Below are 15,759 nucleotides of genomic sequence, written 5' to 3' on the forward strand. Positions count from 1 at the left end.
TTTGGCAGTTGTTTTAATGATGTTCTGTGTTTGTTCGAGCACGTCATTGGCAGTTCCGTGTCCTCACAAGAGACGCGGAGGGCAGGAGTATTTGCTGTTCTCACTCTCTCACCACCTTTGCTGTTTCCACTGGGGAAGTTTGGCTGTGCTTGTTGGTATTTTATATCAAAGTCTGTGACGCCTTGTGACCTTTCTGCCCTCGTGGCGATTGTCGCTCATCTACACAGGTTGTTCTTGGAATTACTTAAAACAGTTTTAACCAGATGGACAAGTAGGTAAGAAAGTCACGCATAATGTTGTGGTACACCTTATGGACCATGTTTAAGACAAAACTGAATCTGATGATGGTTCCACGGTTGACTCACTGTGTGCTCTTTAAGGAAAATTAGAACACGACACCTTCTAGGCAGATGAAACTCAAAGTGGAGGTGTGTCTGACAGAGAATGGGTTCCCCCTGCAGGACTCGCAAGAACCTTTAGTCAGCCTTGGGGACTAGTGGCTTTAATTTACGTTTCAGGACAAGCCATCTGTCAGTCAACTAAACTGATTAGGCAAACATCTTACATAAGTACTGAATATTAGTATTTTTCTACCATATAAATAAATAAATCACTAAGCCCATTTAAACTTTATATTCTGTATCTTAACTACTGAGGTTTAATTTTTTATCTTTTGTCTTAACTGGGTTAGAGTTATGCTAATTCCTTAGAAGGATGACCCCAGCTGATGGAATTGTGTCACCCTTCAAGGTAGGTATTACACGTTCCCAGTTAACCCTTTGTCTAATCACCCCCAAAGACACAACTGGATTTGTGTTCTTGTGGTGATTATAAAACTTATAATAAAGATAAACTATCATTATCTATGTATATGCAGTAAATACATATATTAACACGCATAATTGTACATACAAATGTAGAAATATGTAATAGTTTAGGAGTGTAAAATGCTGCAAAGAGACGGGTTAATAATCTTTCTAAATTTGTAATGTATTTTCTGTGTCTTTATTTGTATAATGAGAACAAAAAATATTACATTGTAAACTAACACATATGAAAGTACTTGGAGGATCCAGGCACATTGTAAACACAGAGTAAGTATTTATTGAATTCTCACGTAGTTAAATCATTAAAAACTTTGCTTGGGCAAGATTTGGAGGCAAAGCCGGAACACACTTGTTGTGTGACTTTCCCTGGTAGATATGAATATATATTTATTTACACCAGATAAGGCACCAGTCACAGCCTAAAATGTGGATTCCAGCAGTCTCCAACTTGGTCAACCACTGAGTTTACTGGGATTACTTACAGCTGTGTGCGTGAGGATTTCTTGCAGGAAAATCGACTCCAAAGCAGCTGCATCCCTGAAAAGCTCCCCGAAGCATGAATGAGGACCCACTACAGCTGTAATCTTGGAGCTCCCTGGGTGATTTTTAGGGAGCTAGATAGATGGGACTGGAGAGTCTCCTTTTCCTGACATTTCTGACTGCTCATGTAATCTTAGGAATGGGGCAGAGTGTGGATCTGTAAGCTTCAGAAACTTCTGGTGACCTGTGAGTCGTTTACTTCCTGAACCTTGCCAGGTTTGTTTATGTGCTAAGTTCTAAAGAGCAGCCCTCCCTGCTCCACTGCCAGGATAGGGTGTCTTTATTTAGGGGAAACGGATGCATAGCAATCCCAAAGGCTCTGTCACCTCTTGCTGCTTCTGCTCAGGAAATAGCATATTTCAGTCATGACTGGAGGTTCTTTTGTCTCTTATATCCAGGAACTCTTACCTTTACCTGTTCTGACATGGCTCACAAATAGCTACAAGGATTTTTATCTTCTATAAACAGAGTCACCAGTGAAGGGACCAGGACCACTTGTCCTCTCTGCCAGGGACCAGTTTGCTAAGGCTCATATTACTTCACAATCTATGGTGACTTGTGTCTGGCTTCAACCAGACCTTCAAGAAGTATGTTCAGTCTGGTAGTCAATCGGGTTCCTACCTGGTCACAAGCAAGAGCTGTTCTGGATATTTTCAATCAGACAGACCCCTGACACAGCAAATAGACCCCTGATACCCCAACCATAGTTGCTGATCATATGTCATAACCCAATCATAAATTTTGTTCTGTATCAGTGAGGGTCTATACCCAATCACTTCAGAGTACTATTAACCACAGCTGGAATTCCCCTAAGCAGGCTTAACAGGGTCTAACTTACTTAACCCTCCTCCAGGGTCAAAGTCCTTTTGGTCAGGCCTTAGCTTGCTGGTCTTTTCTCGAGAATAAAGCTGCTCTCTGCAATTGCATATCGGGTGTCTTCTGGTCATTTGGAGTGATCTAAGGACCATCTGTATACAGAGGAGTCTCTGTGTTAAGTTCCACTTAATACAAGGGGTCAGGTTTGGGTGGTGTGCAGACTACCTTCTCATACCATGAATCATAGTCAGGAGGGGTTAAGGCTCTAGGTAGGCACCAGCTTGACTTATGTGTTTTCAGTGAGTTTTGTAGTGGCTGTCTTCAGCAGTAGAACCTTCCTATCAGGTTGTGGAGAGTAACCAATAGCCCTGGCAATAGCATAGGAATTTCTGGGTTCCTATGCAATCCCTTTGACCAACAACTTGATTAGATGTAATTCATTCCCAGAACTGGAGGGTTCATTTGTTGACAAGAGATGTCCAGTTAGGGCCCTATCTCCTTTGTTATTTGGGAATCATTTAGATCTCCTTCATATATATTCTTGTTAGGAAGTTTCTACTGTATTAGGTTTCCATATGGGCCCTCAAATAGCCTGTAGTTTTAGCTGTCCCTCCCTGTATTCCTTCCCTTCCCTTCCCACCCCTTCCTCCTTTCCCCTTTGCATTTTGTCTTTCTGTTCCATTCCCTCCCCATCCATCCACACCTATCTATTCATTTTGCCCTTCCTAGGGACATCAATCCATTCCCTCCTACTTCCTCACTCTATACCTAACCTTTGTGGTTCTAGAGATTGTAGCTTGGTTATCATAGACTTAACAGCTAATATCCACATACAAGAGAGTATATACCATATTTGTATTTCTGAATCTGTGATACCTCCACTCAGGATGATTTTTATCTAACTCCACCCATTTACCTGAGGATATTATGGTTTCATTTTTTTAAAAAGAGCTCAGTAGTATTTCATTGTATAAATGTACCACATTTTCTTTATCCTTTCATATCTTGGGGGACATCTAGGTTGTTACCAATTTCTGGATATCATAAGTAGAGCAGCCATAAACATGACTGAGCAAGTGTCTCTGTGGGAGGATGAAGTTTCTGGGTATATGCCTAAGAGTGGTACACCTGGATCTTGAGGTAGATAGAGTCTCATCTTCCTGAGAAAATTTACGCTGATTTCTATAGTGACTGTCAAAATTTGCACTTCCACTAGCAATGGATAAGTGTTCCCCTTACTCCACATCTTGGCCAACATGAGCTGTCATTTGTTTTATTGCCTTTGGCTCTTCTGATTGTTGTAAGATGAAATAGCAAAGTATTTTTGGTTTGTATTTCTCTGATGGCTAAAGATGTTGAACATTTCTTCAAATACTTCTCAGCCTTTTGTATTTCCTCTTTTGAGAATTCTACTTAGATCTGTACCCCATTTTTAATTGAGCCATTTGGTTTCTTGATATTTGGTTTCTTGAGTTGTTTATATATTTCGGATATTAGCCCTCTATTGGATGTGTATTGGTAAAAAATATTTCTCCATCCTGTTGGCTGTTGCTTTGACATAAGAAGCTTTCAAGTTTCAGGAGGTCTCATTTATTGATTTTGTTCTAAGTGCTTATGCTATTAGCATCCTGTTCGGAAATTCTTTTCCTGTGGCAATGAATTAAAGCTTATTCCCACTTTCTTTTCTATCAGATCTTCGGTATCAGGTTTTCGACTGACGTCTTTGATTCATTTGGAGTAGAGTTTTGTGCTGCATGAAAAAGTATGGATCTATTTGCATTCTTCTACATGCAGATATTCAGCTTGACCAGGACCATTTGTTGAATATTCTGTCTTTTTTCTAGTGTGCACTTGTGATTTCTTTATAAAACAAACAAACAAACAGATATTCAGGTGACCATAGAGGAATGGACTTATGTCTGGGTCTTCCATTTGATTCTATCAATCAATATCTGTTTTTGTGTTAATACCATGCTGTCTTTATTACTATTGCTTTTTAATAGAATTTGAGATCAGGGATGGTGACACATGTAGTAGATTTATTATTCATGAATATTTTTTCTATTCTGGTTTTTCTGTGTTTCCACATGAAGAGGAAAATTGTCCTTTCAAGATCTGTGAATAGTTGTGTTGGAATTTTGCTGGGACATACACTGTATCTATAAATTGCTTTTTTTAAGATGGTCAATTTTACTGATTCATAAATATGGGATATCTTTCCTTCTGATATCTTCAGGTTATTTCTTCAACGTTTTAAAGTTTTTGTTATACAAGTCTTTCATATTTTTTGTTAGTTACTCTGAGATGTTTTATCCATCCATCAAACCATCCATTTGTTTATTTTAGGCTACTATGAAAGGTGTTGTTTCCCTGATTTTGTTCACAAGTCATTTGTCATTTGTCTATAGGAATGGTACTAGTTTTTGTGTATTGATTTTGTGTCCTTCTACTTTGATGAAAGTGTTTATCAGGTGTAGGAGTTTCTTGGTAAAATTCCTAGGTCACTTATGTGAACTACCATATCATCTGCAAATAAAGTTATTTTGTCTTCTACCCTTCTTATTTGTATTCCCTTGATATCCCTCAGTTGCCTAATTACTCTAGCTAATACTTCAGGTACTATATTGAGTTGGTATAGAGAGAATGCATAACCTTGCCTTATTCCTGATTTTAGTAGAAAGCTTTCAGTTTCTCTCCATTTAGTTTCTCTCCAAGTTGGCTGCGAGCTTGCTGTAAATTATGTCTATTATATTGAGATATGTTCCTTGTATTCCTAGTCTCCTCAGGGCATTTATTATGGAGTGGAGCTGGATTTTTTCAGAGGCCCTTTGCATCTAAAGAGATGATTATGTGGTTTTAGTCTTTTGGTCTGTTTATATGGTGGATTACATCAATCAATTTATATATGTTGTATCATCCCTGAATCTCGGAGATGAGGCCTACTTGATCAAGGTGGATGATATTTTTGATGTGTTCTTGGACTCAGTTTGCACATAGTTTGTTGGGAGAATTTTTAAATCTGTGCTCATAATGGAAATTAATCTATAACTCTCTTTCTATGTTCAGTCTTTGTGTTGCTTATGCATCAGAGTAATTCTGGACTTGTAAGAGGAATTGGGCAATGCTCCTTCTGTTTCTATTTTGTGAGCTAATTTGAAGAATATTGGCATTAATTCTTCTTTGAAAATCTGGTAGAATTCTGCTTTAATTTCATTGGAGGATATATGCCTGTTTGAGTTGCTTATCTGATCTTGATTTAACTTTATAGGTGGCAGATATCAAGAAAACTAACATTTTCTTTTTTTCTTTCATTCTACTTTTGCTTTTTTGGTTCTTATTTCTCCATTTTTTTTTAGTTAATAAGAATTTGTCAGTCTTGTTGATTTTCCTCAAAGAATCAACCTTTTGTTTTATTGAGTCTTTGTATTTATTTGTTTTAGTCCTGAGTTTGAACTTACTGTTTCTTCCCATTGTCTCGTTTAGGTGTGATTTTTTCCTTTTGGTTCCAAAGTTTTCAGGTGTGTTCTTAAGTTGCTAATATGAGCTCGCCCCAGTTTGTAGGTACTTAGTGATATGAACTTTCCTCTTAGAACAGCCTCCCTCCATTGTGTCCCATAAGCTTCAGTATGTTGTGTATTCATTTTGTTCAAGTCTAGAAAGTCTTCGATTTCTTCCTGAACTTCTTCTGTCTTGACCCATTTTTCAATCCCTGTGTTTGTAAGCTTTCTGTTGTTGTTAATATCCAGCTTTAATGCACGATGGTCAATTAGGATGATGGGTGTAATTTCAACTTTCTAGTATCTGCTGAGACTTGCTATGCATCTGAGTGCGTGGTCAGCTTTGAATAAAGTTTTATGCACCAGGCCATGGTAGCACATACCTTTAATTCCCTATCAGCCTATGCTGCCCTTTTTAGGGCTCACTGTAGTAGAGTTGGTGGGAATTAGTAGATGCAATTTATCTTTACTATTACTGACTGTGTTTTTATGTGTATTGGTGTCTCTGCCTCTGGGTTTGTGATGATTTTAATTCCAGGTGTTGATATCTAGTCTTGTTGTTGTTGTTGAGTGAGTGTTGTATTCTTTGGTTTCTCTTGCCCTCTCTGGATCTTAAGTCCACATGGTAGCCCTGGGTTGCCTAGTAAGAATTCCCACCAGATGTGGCTATTGAACATACCAGGTGTAATGTGTTTTTAGCTAGCATGGGCTGACATCATGAAAGAGTTGGGGTGGGGGAAGACTGAGAGGGTTGACTGGGGAATCTGAGTCCGACATGAGAAACTGTAGACCTCTAAGCAAAGGAGGAAGAAACGGAAGGCAGGCCACTGCATGTTATCTGCTGCTAGGCTGGGGATGAAACTGGAGAACTGGAATTTGAACTGGAGAAGACAAAGGAGAGTGAAGATCACCTATCTGATTTTCAGGCTGGAATGGCCGGAGGTTTTTCAGGTATAGCATGCCTTTGGGTATTGGTGGCTGAGACAAAGGGATGCGTTGAGGAAGAAACGGTATAGGAGAAGATCTTTGTAGCCCTCTGGGAATGGAACAGACAGGTAGAAGAGGCCCCAGCAGGTTGTCTGCTACAGGGATAGGGATAAAACTGGGGAACTGTATTGGAGGATAGGACATTGTAAATTCTTAGCAACTGTTGGTATTTTAACTATTGTCATAATGCTGTCTATTCCAAGATATCAAGAATAAACTTTACAATAAATATACTTTGGAGATCCATTTCTTTGACTCTGAAATGCATTCCTTTTTTTTAAAGGGTAGCTTAGTTCTCTTCAGGTCTGAATAATATTCTATTGTCTAGGCGTACTGCAGATACATACCTATTCACCCACCCACTGAAGAGCATCATGGTTGCTTCCAAGCTTTGGTGGGTTTTTGTGTGAACTAAATTTTCAACTCCTTTTGGTTCATTCCATGGAGCTCAGTGTTCTCTGTGGTTCTTTCATTATCTCCCTAGGAGAGTTCTAACATCACAATTTTTATTTATCAACACCCATTTTGTAGATGATCTTATTCAGATTCAGAACTCCATGTTCTCTTTTACATTTTGGCGAAACTTCCGAAGTTGGTTTCCAGCTAAACCATTTCTCTGAATTTCAGACTTCCCCATCCAGCTGTCTGCTCAAGTTCTTCATCTGAGAAGCAAACAGATACACTACACTTTACCTATCAGAAAGACCTCAAATTTCTCTGTTTTCTCTTTGGTCAAATACAGCTCTACATGTCCAGCTCATTCTAAAACGTTTGGAAACCTCTCCCATACCCTTCATGGCCCTCACATATTGTTGCATGCCCTGGCTTATAACATCTGCACAATATGATCCATCTTCATTATGATGTGGCTGTCCTTTTCATTCAAGCTGCCATAACTGTTGATTGGGATGCAGTAATACCACTATCTAAACTTCTTTCTTCTGCATTTTTCTACCTCTAGTATTTTCAGCATTACATCTAGAACCATCTTCTTCTTCTCCTTCTCCTTCTCCTCCTCCTCCTCCTCCCCCTCCCCCTCCCCTCCTCCTCCTTCTCCTCCTCCTCCTTCTCCTCCTCCTCCTTCTTCTATCAAGATGCTTTTGGGGGGCTGGAGAGATGGCTCAGTGGTTAAGAGCAGTGTCTGCTCTTCCAGAGGTCCTGAGTTCAATTCCCGGCAACCACATGGTGGCTCACAACCATCTGTAATGAGGTCTGGTGCCCTCTTCTGGCCTGCAGACGTACACGCAGACAGAATATTGTATGCATAATAAATAAATAAAGATGCTTTTGGGCTTGCAATTTATTTTAAATTGAGGGCAGGAATAATATACTTGCTGGCATTTGGTATTATAAGAGTTCACTGGCACAGCTGATTGTAATTGCTGGTTATTCATAAAATACATCATTTATCATTTTAACTTATTTGAATTTTAGCAATTTGTATCTTTAAATAAATTCTATGTGGCAATTAAGCTAGGTTTACTATATCAATAACAGCTAATGTAATGTCTAAACATTTTATCCCATGTGCATCTAAACTACTAATATAATAAACACTTTATCTCAATTACATAAATGAAAAATTATAAAATCAAGACTGGGAAGCTATGAAGAGGGAGACTCTCCTCTTGTTACTGATAGTTGCTTGTATGGGATGATGTGAGGACAGATAAGGGACCATGACTCTCTGCCTCTGACCTGGCTTTAGTTAGGTTCTCTTCTCAGTTAATCCTGGACCTTTAGGATTTGTCTTCACTTTTTTATCACTCTAATAATGATGCTAAAAATCCTGTACTCTTTTTTTATTGAAAATGTTTTTCTCATACAGTGTATTCTAGTCATGGCTTCCCTTTCCTCATCTTCTCCCAGACCCCCTCCCATCTAACTCCCATGCCTATTTTCTCTCTTTTCATAGAAAACAAAGAGGCAAACAAACAAACCAGAATAGAACAAAACAAACAAGCAGAGAATACAACAATGAAAACATGAGAAGCAGATAGACATGCAGAGATACACACAGAAAACCTCCAAACCACAAATTAGATACCGTAATATACAAACAAAAGACCAGTGAGGTAAAAATGTCTAGACAAAGCACTATTAGACAAAACATCTCTAGAAACACTGTTGAGTTTATTTTGAGTTGACTGTTTACTGCTGGGTATGAGATCTGTCGTTATTTGTGGTTTGTACACACAGTGAGATTCCACTGGAGAAAACCAGGCTTTCATTTCCAAGTGCTGTCAATTGGAGATAGATTCTTGATAAGGGATTGGAGACGTCCCTGTCTCAGTGTTAGGACACCATCGGCTCTGGACCCAGGCAGATCCTCCTGAACATGCTGCCACTGTCTTTGCGAGTTCAAGTCCATAATGAACAGAGAAGAACAATGATCATGGCTATAGAAGCCAGGCATAGGACAATCAAAATGGTAGATCAATAGAAAGATTGTCTTGGGACCATGAGGGACTTTGCCACTATCCTATTTCATTTTAAAAGCTACCACCAACACAGCTATTATCCATGGATATAACTTCTGCACCTACAAACTCTGGCACAGGTCCTAAAGGTCCCCTGTTGAAGGATCAACCCCACATATGCATAGCCATTCTCGGACAGTGAGTATCTATATGGTTTCAGTTCAAGGCCCACGGAATAATACCATTTTATGATATTTGATTTTTTTTTATCTTTTACTCTTTTGAGGGCCTGATACCCAGCTCCCAAATAAATCACATGGAATCTTATTCTTTTTTATGAATGACTGTTCTTAGCTTGGCTTGTTTCTAGTCAGCTTTTCTTAAATTATTTCATCTACCTTTTCTAGTTAGCTTTTCTTAAATTATTTCATCAACTTTTTGTCTTGGGACTTTTATCTTTATTTCTGTATATCTTTTCTTTCCTTCTTATTCTGTGTCTGGCTGTGTGTCTGGCTGCCTGACCATTCTTTTCTCTTTCCTTGATCTCTTCTTCCCAGATTTCTCCTTCTATTTATTCTCTCTGACTGCCAGCTCCATCTGTCCTTTCTTCTGCTTTTATATTGGCCATTCAGCTCTTCATTAGGCCAATCAAGTGTTTTAGACAAGCAAAGTAACACAGCTTTACATGGTTAAACAAATGCATCACAAAAGAATGAAGCACATCTCTGCATCATTAAACAAACGTTCCCCAGCATAAACAAATGTAACACATCTTAAAATCATATTCTACAACAGATAATACTAAGGAAACAGTGCCTTCCAGAGACAACAATGCAGGGGTCTCTGCGGTCATCATGGTCATCAGGGAAATGATCTGTGTGAGGCAAAAAGGTAGTTCCCTTCAACATATTGGAGTAGCTGGTGTTGGCTCAGACTCAAGAATCTGACCTTAAGTGGTCTATTTTAGGCATATGTCTTAGTGTTTTAACTGTTGTGAAGAGACACTAAGGCCACTGCAACTTTAATAAAGGAAAACATTTAATTGGGACTGGCTTACAGTTGCAGAGATTTAGTCCATTGTCGTCATGGCAGAAAGCATGACAGAATGCAGGTCAACGCGGTGTTGGAGAAGGAGCTGAGAGTTTTACACCTCTATCTGCAGGCAGCAGAAGTGAATGCCACTAAGCCTAGCTTGAGTACCTGAGACCTCAAAGCCCGCCCCCACAGTGACATACTTCCTCTAAGAAGGCCACACTTACTACAAGGCCATACCTCCTAATAGTGCCACTCTTTATGGGCCAAGCATTCAAACATATGCTTCTCTGGGGGCCATTCCTATTCAAACCACCATGCCATATTTAAACAGAGCACAATTCGGTGAAGATACTCTGTGTGATCATTAAGTCAGTCATGTGCACACATTAAAGCTTAACACATGACTACAATGAAGCTTTTTGTGTAGTACATGCAACATCTTCCATAAAGATGGGTTTTATAGATTAACTATATGTGATACATTCCATAAAGATAGGCTCTACACTTGATAAGCTTAGGAGATATGTCTGGCAGAGGATCCAGTGTGAACTCAGCTCACAGATAGGGCACAGGACGCCAGGCCATTAACCACATCTGTTCCCAGGCTTCTCAGCAGATAAAAGGTTCTGCATCCCTCCCTTTGCACAGGCAACACTATGCATTTAACATTCTTGGTTCCCACTAGTGCTTATCTGTGAGCACAAATCCTTTATACCTTCTGCACAATAGAACAGTTGCATATCTGAGCTCATGAAGCCTGTGGCAGCATGCATCGGGTCTTCACAAAGCCAACACTAACTGGGGGGGGGGGCAGGGGGACATAATATGTCAACCCTAACCAAAGAGCTATCTCAAATTGACAACTATAGACAAAGGGGGAAAAATGTAGTTTTCTCCAGTAAAATCTCACTGGGCATAGAAACCACACTTAAGGGTAAGCTCCACACCCAGCAATAATTGATAGCCAACATAAAATGAACTCAATTGTATTTTTATAGATTTTTCTGTCTCATATTTCATTGTTTGGGCATTTCTTTGTAACCTGCCAATCTTTTGCTTGTATATTGTGGTTTCCAACTTTGCATTTACACATGTTGTATTGTGTGTGTGTGTGTGTGTGTGTGTGTGTGTGTGTGTGTATCTGAAATTCTTGTGCTTTTTCTTTTTTCTTTGCCTGTTTATTTTCTAAAGAGAGAGAGAAAGAAGGCATGGAGTTAGAGGGATGGGGAGTTGTGGAGAATCTGGGAGGAGATAAGGAAGGGGAAACCACGATCAGAATATATTGTATGGAAACTTTTTTTCAATAAAATGAAAATATGATCACTTCAGTTCAAACTAGTGGCATATTTTTATAATGAGTGATAAACAGTCCCATCCTACCCCCTTTGCCGGTAGCTAAAAAATAACAGGTTAGTGACACAGCATTATGAACTTGCTGTTGCTGAATTAATTGCCCATTAAATTAGTTAGCCAATTGCCACTCAATTTACATGGTGTGATATTTTGAAATAAGACATTCTTGGTGATGATTACAGTAATTACAATCAGCACATGAAGACAGATCTGTGGGATCTTTTCCCATGGTCTAACTGAGGAAACAGGCACAGGTCCCCACCTCACTCTGTTCACTTAGTCCTTACAAATGCGTGACAGTTTCTCCTGACCGTGCAAGAGCTTTGGCTGGTGAAAACAAATTTTCACTGTAGAAAATAACAGGCTTTAATTAGCAATAGGGGAGTCCGTGTTGTTAGCAGCGGTACAGCAGCTGCACCACCAGCCATGCGAACAGTCTACTATTGCTTAGCTGAGGACAAGGTGGGAAAATGAGAACGAGTGGGGAAAGTATATTAACATATTATCTCCATGTCAGGATGGGAAGCAAGAACTTAGATTGTCATGTATGACATGGCACCCTCCGAAGTACTGGAGTAAAAACAAGCAACTTTTTCTATTGCTTCTGTCTTTTTCTGGATAGTCCAAATGCCTTCCTCTTTAAGCCTCATACTTGATATCCCCTTTTTTGGGGAACATATTCTCCCCATATATATCCATAGTGTGTCTCTTTTCTTTCAGGCCAATATGTTCAGTAGGTCAATAAGCTTTTCCTTAATTCTGTCTTAAGTTCCAATCTGTCTCTTTTGCTTTTCTTCCTCAGGATATTTATTGTCTGCCATGCTCTTCACTCATATGTCTTATCTGCAATTTCTTTCTGCATTGCAATGAAAGGTGAGCCAGAGATAAGGAGGGAGTTTGAATATGTATATTTGTTAAGAATGCCCTCTGTGTCCAGAATGGTGCTGATTCACAATGCATACGAGCACGGTAGGGCTGGACCCAACACAAAAGACAAAAGCAAGTGGGGCCTGTGAAGAATAGGAGAGATGAAATTTTGCTATCATAAAACATTCAGATTTATATCTTAAATTTTACATAGATCAAAACAAATGTTACTTGTACTTGTGTTTTCAGGGCTTAGCTTCCCTCCCCCAAAACAGGCTTCACATTTCCGAAATTTTTCCATTAAAATTTTATTTAGAAAAAATACATATATTTTGATCACATTCTTTTAGAAATATGTGTATGTAATAAGAATTAATGAAATAGAATTTGACAAAGAGCAAGAGTGGGGTGCTACATGGGAAAGCTGAGGGGAAGGAATGAGAAAAGAAAATGGTATAATTATGTTATAATCCAAAAAAATAAAAAGATAAATAATGAAATAAATAAGATGAAAATGAAAAACAGCTAAATCCATTCGTCAAGACACCTGTTTGTCTTTCTAAAATTAAGGCTAAAGTCACCCCAATACTTTGTCAAGTATCATCTGGATTTATCAACTGTTGAGAACTTGCATTCAACACTCTTTGTCCTATATAGTGCTTAGCTTTGTATGATCTTATACAGCAAGGAAATAATCCTAATTCTATTTGTGTCTCCATTCTTCTTCTTTGTTGTCAAGATAAACAACATTTTGAAAGGTCTGATTTCAGCTTTTTCTGGGTCTATGCTTTCAGGGTGCCCTTTGTAGGATGCTTGTAAGTGTTTTAATGTGGTGGCTCCGTTGAGCTCATCATGTCCCAAACACAGGAGGCCATTGTAGATAGAGAAATCAGGGACTTATTAAAACCTGAAGTTTGAAAACTGCATCTCATTCTATCCTACTAGTTAAAAAAAATACCACATGTAGCTAGTTGAAAGGCTGCTTTTTCAGGAAGGAGGTCTCTTCCCTAATCATTTCCAGGACTTAGTTGGATGTGACTGCCGTTCTGGGATTCTGGTGAGTGAGTAAGTTCCCTGAACCTGGGGGCCAAGTAGAGTCAGGCTCTAGAGGAGGAAAGCTATTCATTCAAGCCTGTCAGCACATCTCTCCTTATGAATTACTCTCCCTAACATCTCGGGCTTTTTTCTTTTCCTTTGGTATAATAAAAGACTTTCTGTAAGAATGGGGTCCATTCAGAGCAGGTCACCACAAACACAGATCTCCTTGTTCATAACGTTTCCGCCAAAGTACACTTCTCAGAAAATAGGATTGGGAAGAAGTGGAATGGTTGAATCACAGGGTGTTTGTAATGTGGGCTTTTGAATATGTTATTATGAACCCAGCCAAACAAAATCCCCTTTGCTACGCTGGCGGTGAACACAGGTGGCACGCTTGTCACGGTGACCAAAATATGAGCTTAGCAGAGAAATGAAATGCGAATATATCTCAACTGAGTGTGGAGAAAAAGCACAACTTCACATGAAACTTGTCCCTCCCACACTGAAGGGATCCCCAGAGCCGAAGAGAGAACAGGAATTGTACACTAGGTGCCAAGATCCAGCCAGCTTTGTCTCTTGACCTTGGCTGCCATGATGAATGTGAACTTTTGTAAAGAGTCGTACTGATTCCATCTTTCATCTATGACTGGCACTGAAGGCTGTGCCTACACCATAGCCAATATGTAAGTGACTCAGAATGCAGAGGTTTTATCCCTAAAGACTTTCTCCTGATCTGTTGTTGCTTGAGTGGTTTCGAGGCATCTCACAAAAGTTTACCTACTGATTTTTTAACAAATTAAGGCTAGAGAGATATTTATTATATTTACATATATTTTAAAGAGCTTAAAGATGATGCTGTTTGCAACTGAAATTTCATAGCAGTAAGCATATTCTTTCTATTCAGTGTTCAAATAAACAATTATTATCCATTCATCAGCTGCTTATTAGGACAACCACAGCACAAAGATCCATTCTGATGAGTTCAATCCTGAGGAATGTTTACTTTTAATTCTTCCTTAGGCAACATTGTGTTATAGTTAGTTAAAAGTGAATTTGTTTCGTCATTATAGGGAAGGGATTTCTATGAAAAATTTCATCAAGTACTTGTAGTCTTTCTTCTCTCTTTCCTTATCCTTTCTCTTAACAAGAGAAACTTCACTTATAAATCACGTGACTACATTAAAGCTTTGTAAACAGACGATGTGTGCCTTATTAGATTCTGAAGTGCAGAAGACTGTATCTGCAGCCCTGAGATGCATACACACGTGAGTTTTCAGTCAAGTAAAGGTGCAATAAAATCTCACTAATTTAATCACCATTTGTCGGAACGTTTTCCAAGAATGGGGTCATGTGAGGAGAATTCTGAGTGCTTATGAGAAAACTCTGAGAAAACAAGACAAGAGTCTTGTGACCTCAGTTTCTTCAAAACATGGAATTGGTCTTGGACTGTGTTTTTGTGCCCCTCCCAGGTGTAGCAGAGAGGAGTGAGTTTACTTCACATTACTCATTATTATTTGTTGTTGCATTTATGCATCTATTGAAAGCCATGTTTTTGCTGTGTATGGCTTATCCTTATGACCTGTATATTCACATGATCCTTCTTAATTCTCGGAGTATATAAATTGCCTCATATTCTGAATAAAGTGGGCTATATCCATCTCATTAATTTGCTCTATTAGTCACTTCCTTTCTCCATGTACAACCAAAGGATGCTCGTTTGATCTCTGATCTCTCACAGGTTTAGCCCAGTTGAGCGTGAATGAATAATTCCATTATGAGAAAAATCTTTTCATCTGTGGCAATGGCAATTGTCAGATCATTTGTCATCGGTGAGCCACAAAGCTCTGAAATCCATATGCTGTACTTTTAATTTATCTGGGACGACATAGGGTTAAAACATCTTGTGTATTAGAAGTAAATAAATAGCTTATCTCAAGGAAATGGATCCCAGAATTGTAGTTCATATGTGAACTGTGGCTCCCTAGTGGCTGTGCTGCTTTGAGTGAGATTTCCTAATCCCCGTGTGTGTCCAGATTCTCTATCTGTGATTAAGGACAACACCATTCTGGATTATTGCAAATGCTGCAGCAGCAAAGAGAATTTTGAACATAGCTGATGGAATGTAAATTAGTTCAATCCCTATGGAAATCAGTGTGAAGATCCCCCAAGAAACCAAAATCAATCTACTATAAAACTCATATTTTGGTATAAACTGCCAGCTACATACCAAAAGGACTCAAGTCAGTGGATCACAGAGGTATTTGCACACCTGTCTATTTATTTATGAGAGGTGACTTTAGAGATGGCTTATGGATCTAAAAATATGTAAATGAATAAAGAAAACAACATCTGTGCACATAATGGGATTTTATTCAGACA

The sequence above is a fragment of the Microtus pennsylvanicus genome, chromosome 2 (genome assembly GCF_037038515.1).
Source record: "Microtus pennsylvanicus isolate mMicPen1 chromosome 2, mMicPen1.hap1, whole genome shotgun sequence".
NCBI classification, from domain to species: domain Eukaryota; kingdom Metazoa; phylum Chordata; class Mammalia; order Rodentia; family Cricetidae; genus Microtus; species Microtus pennsylvanicus.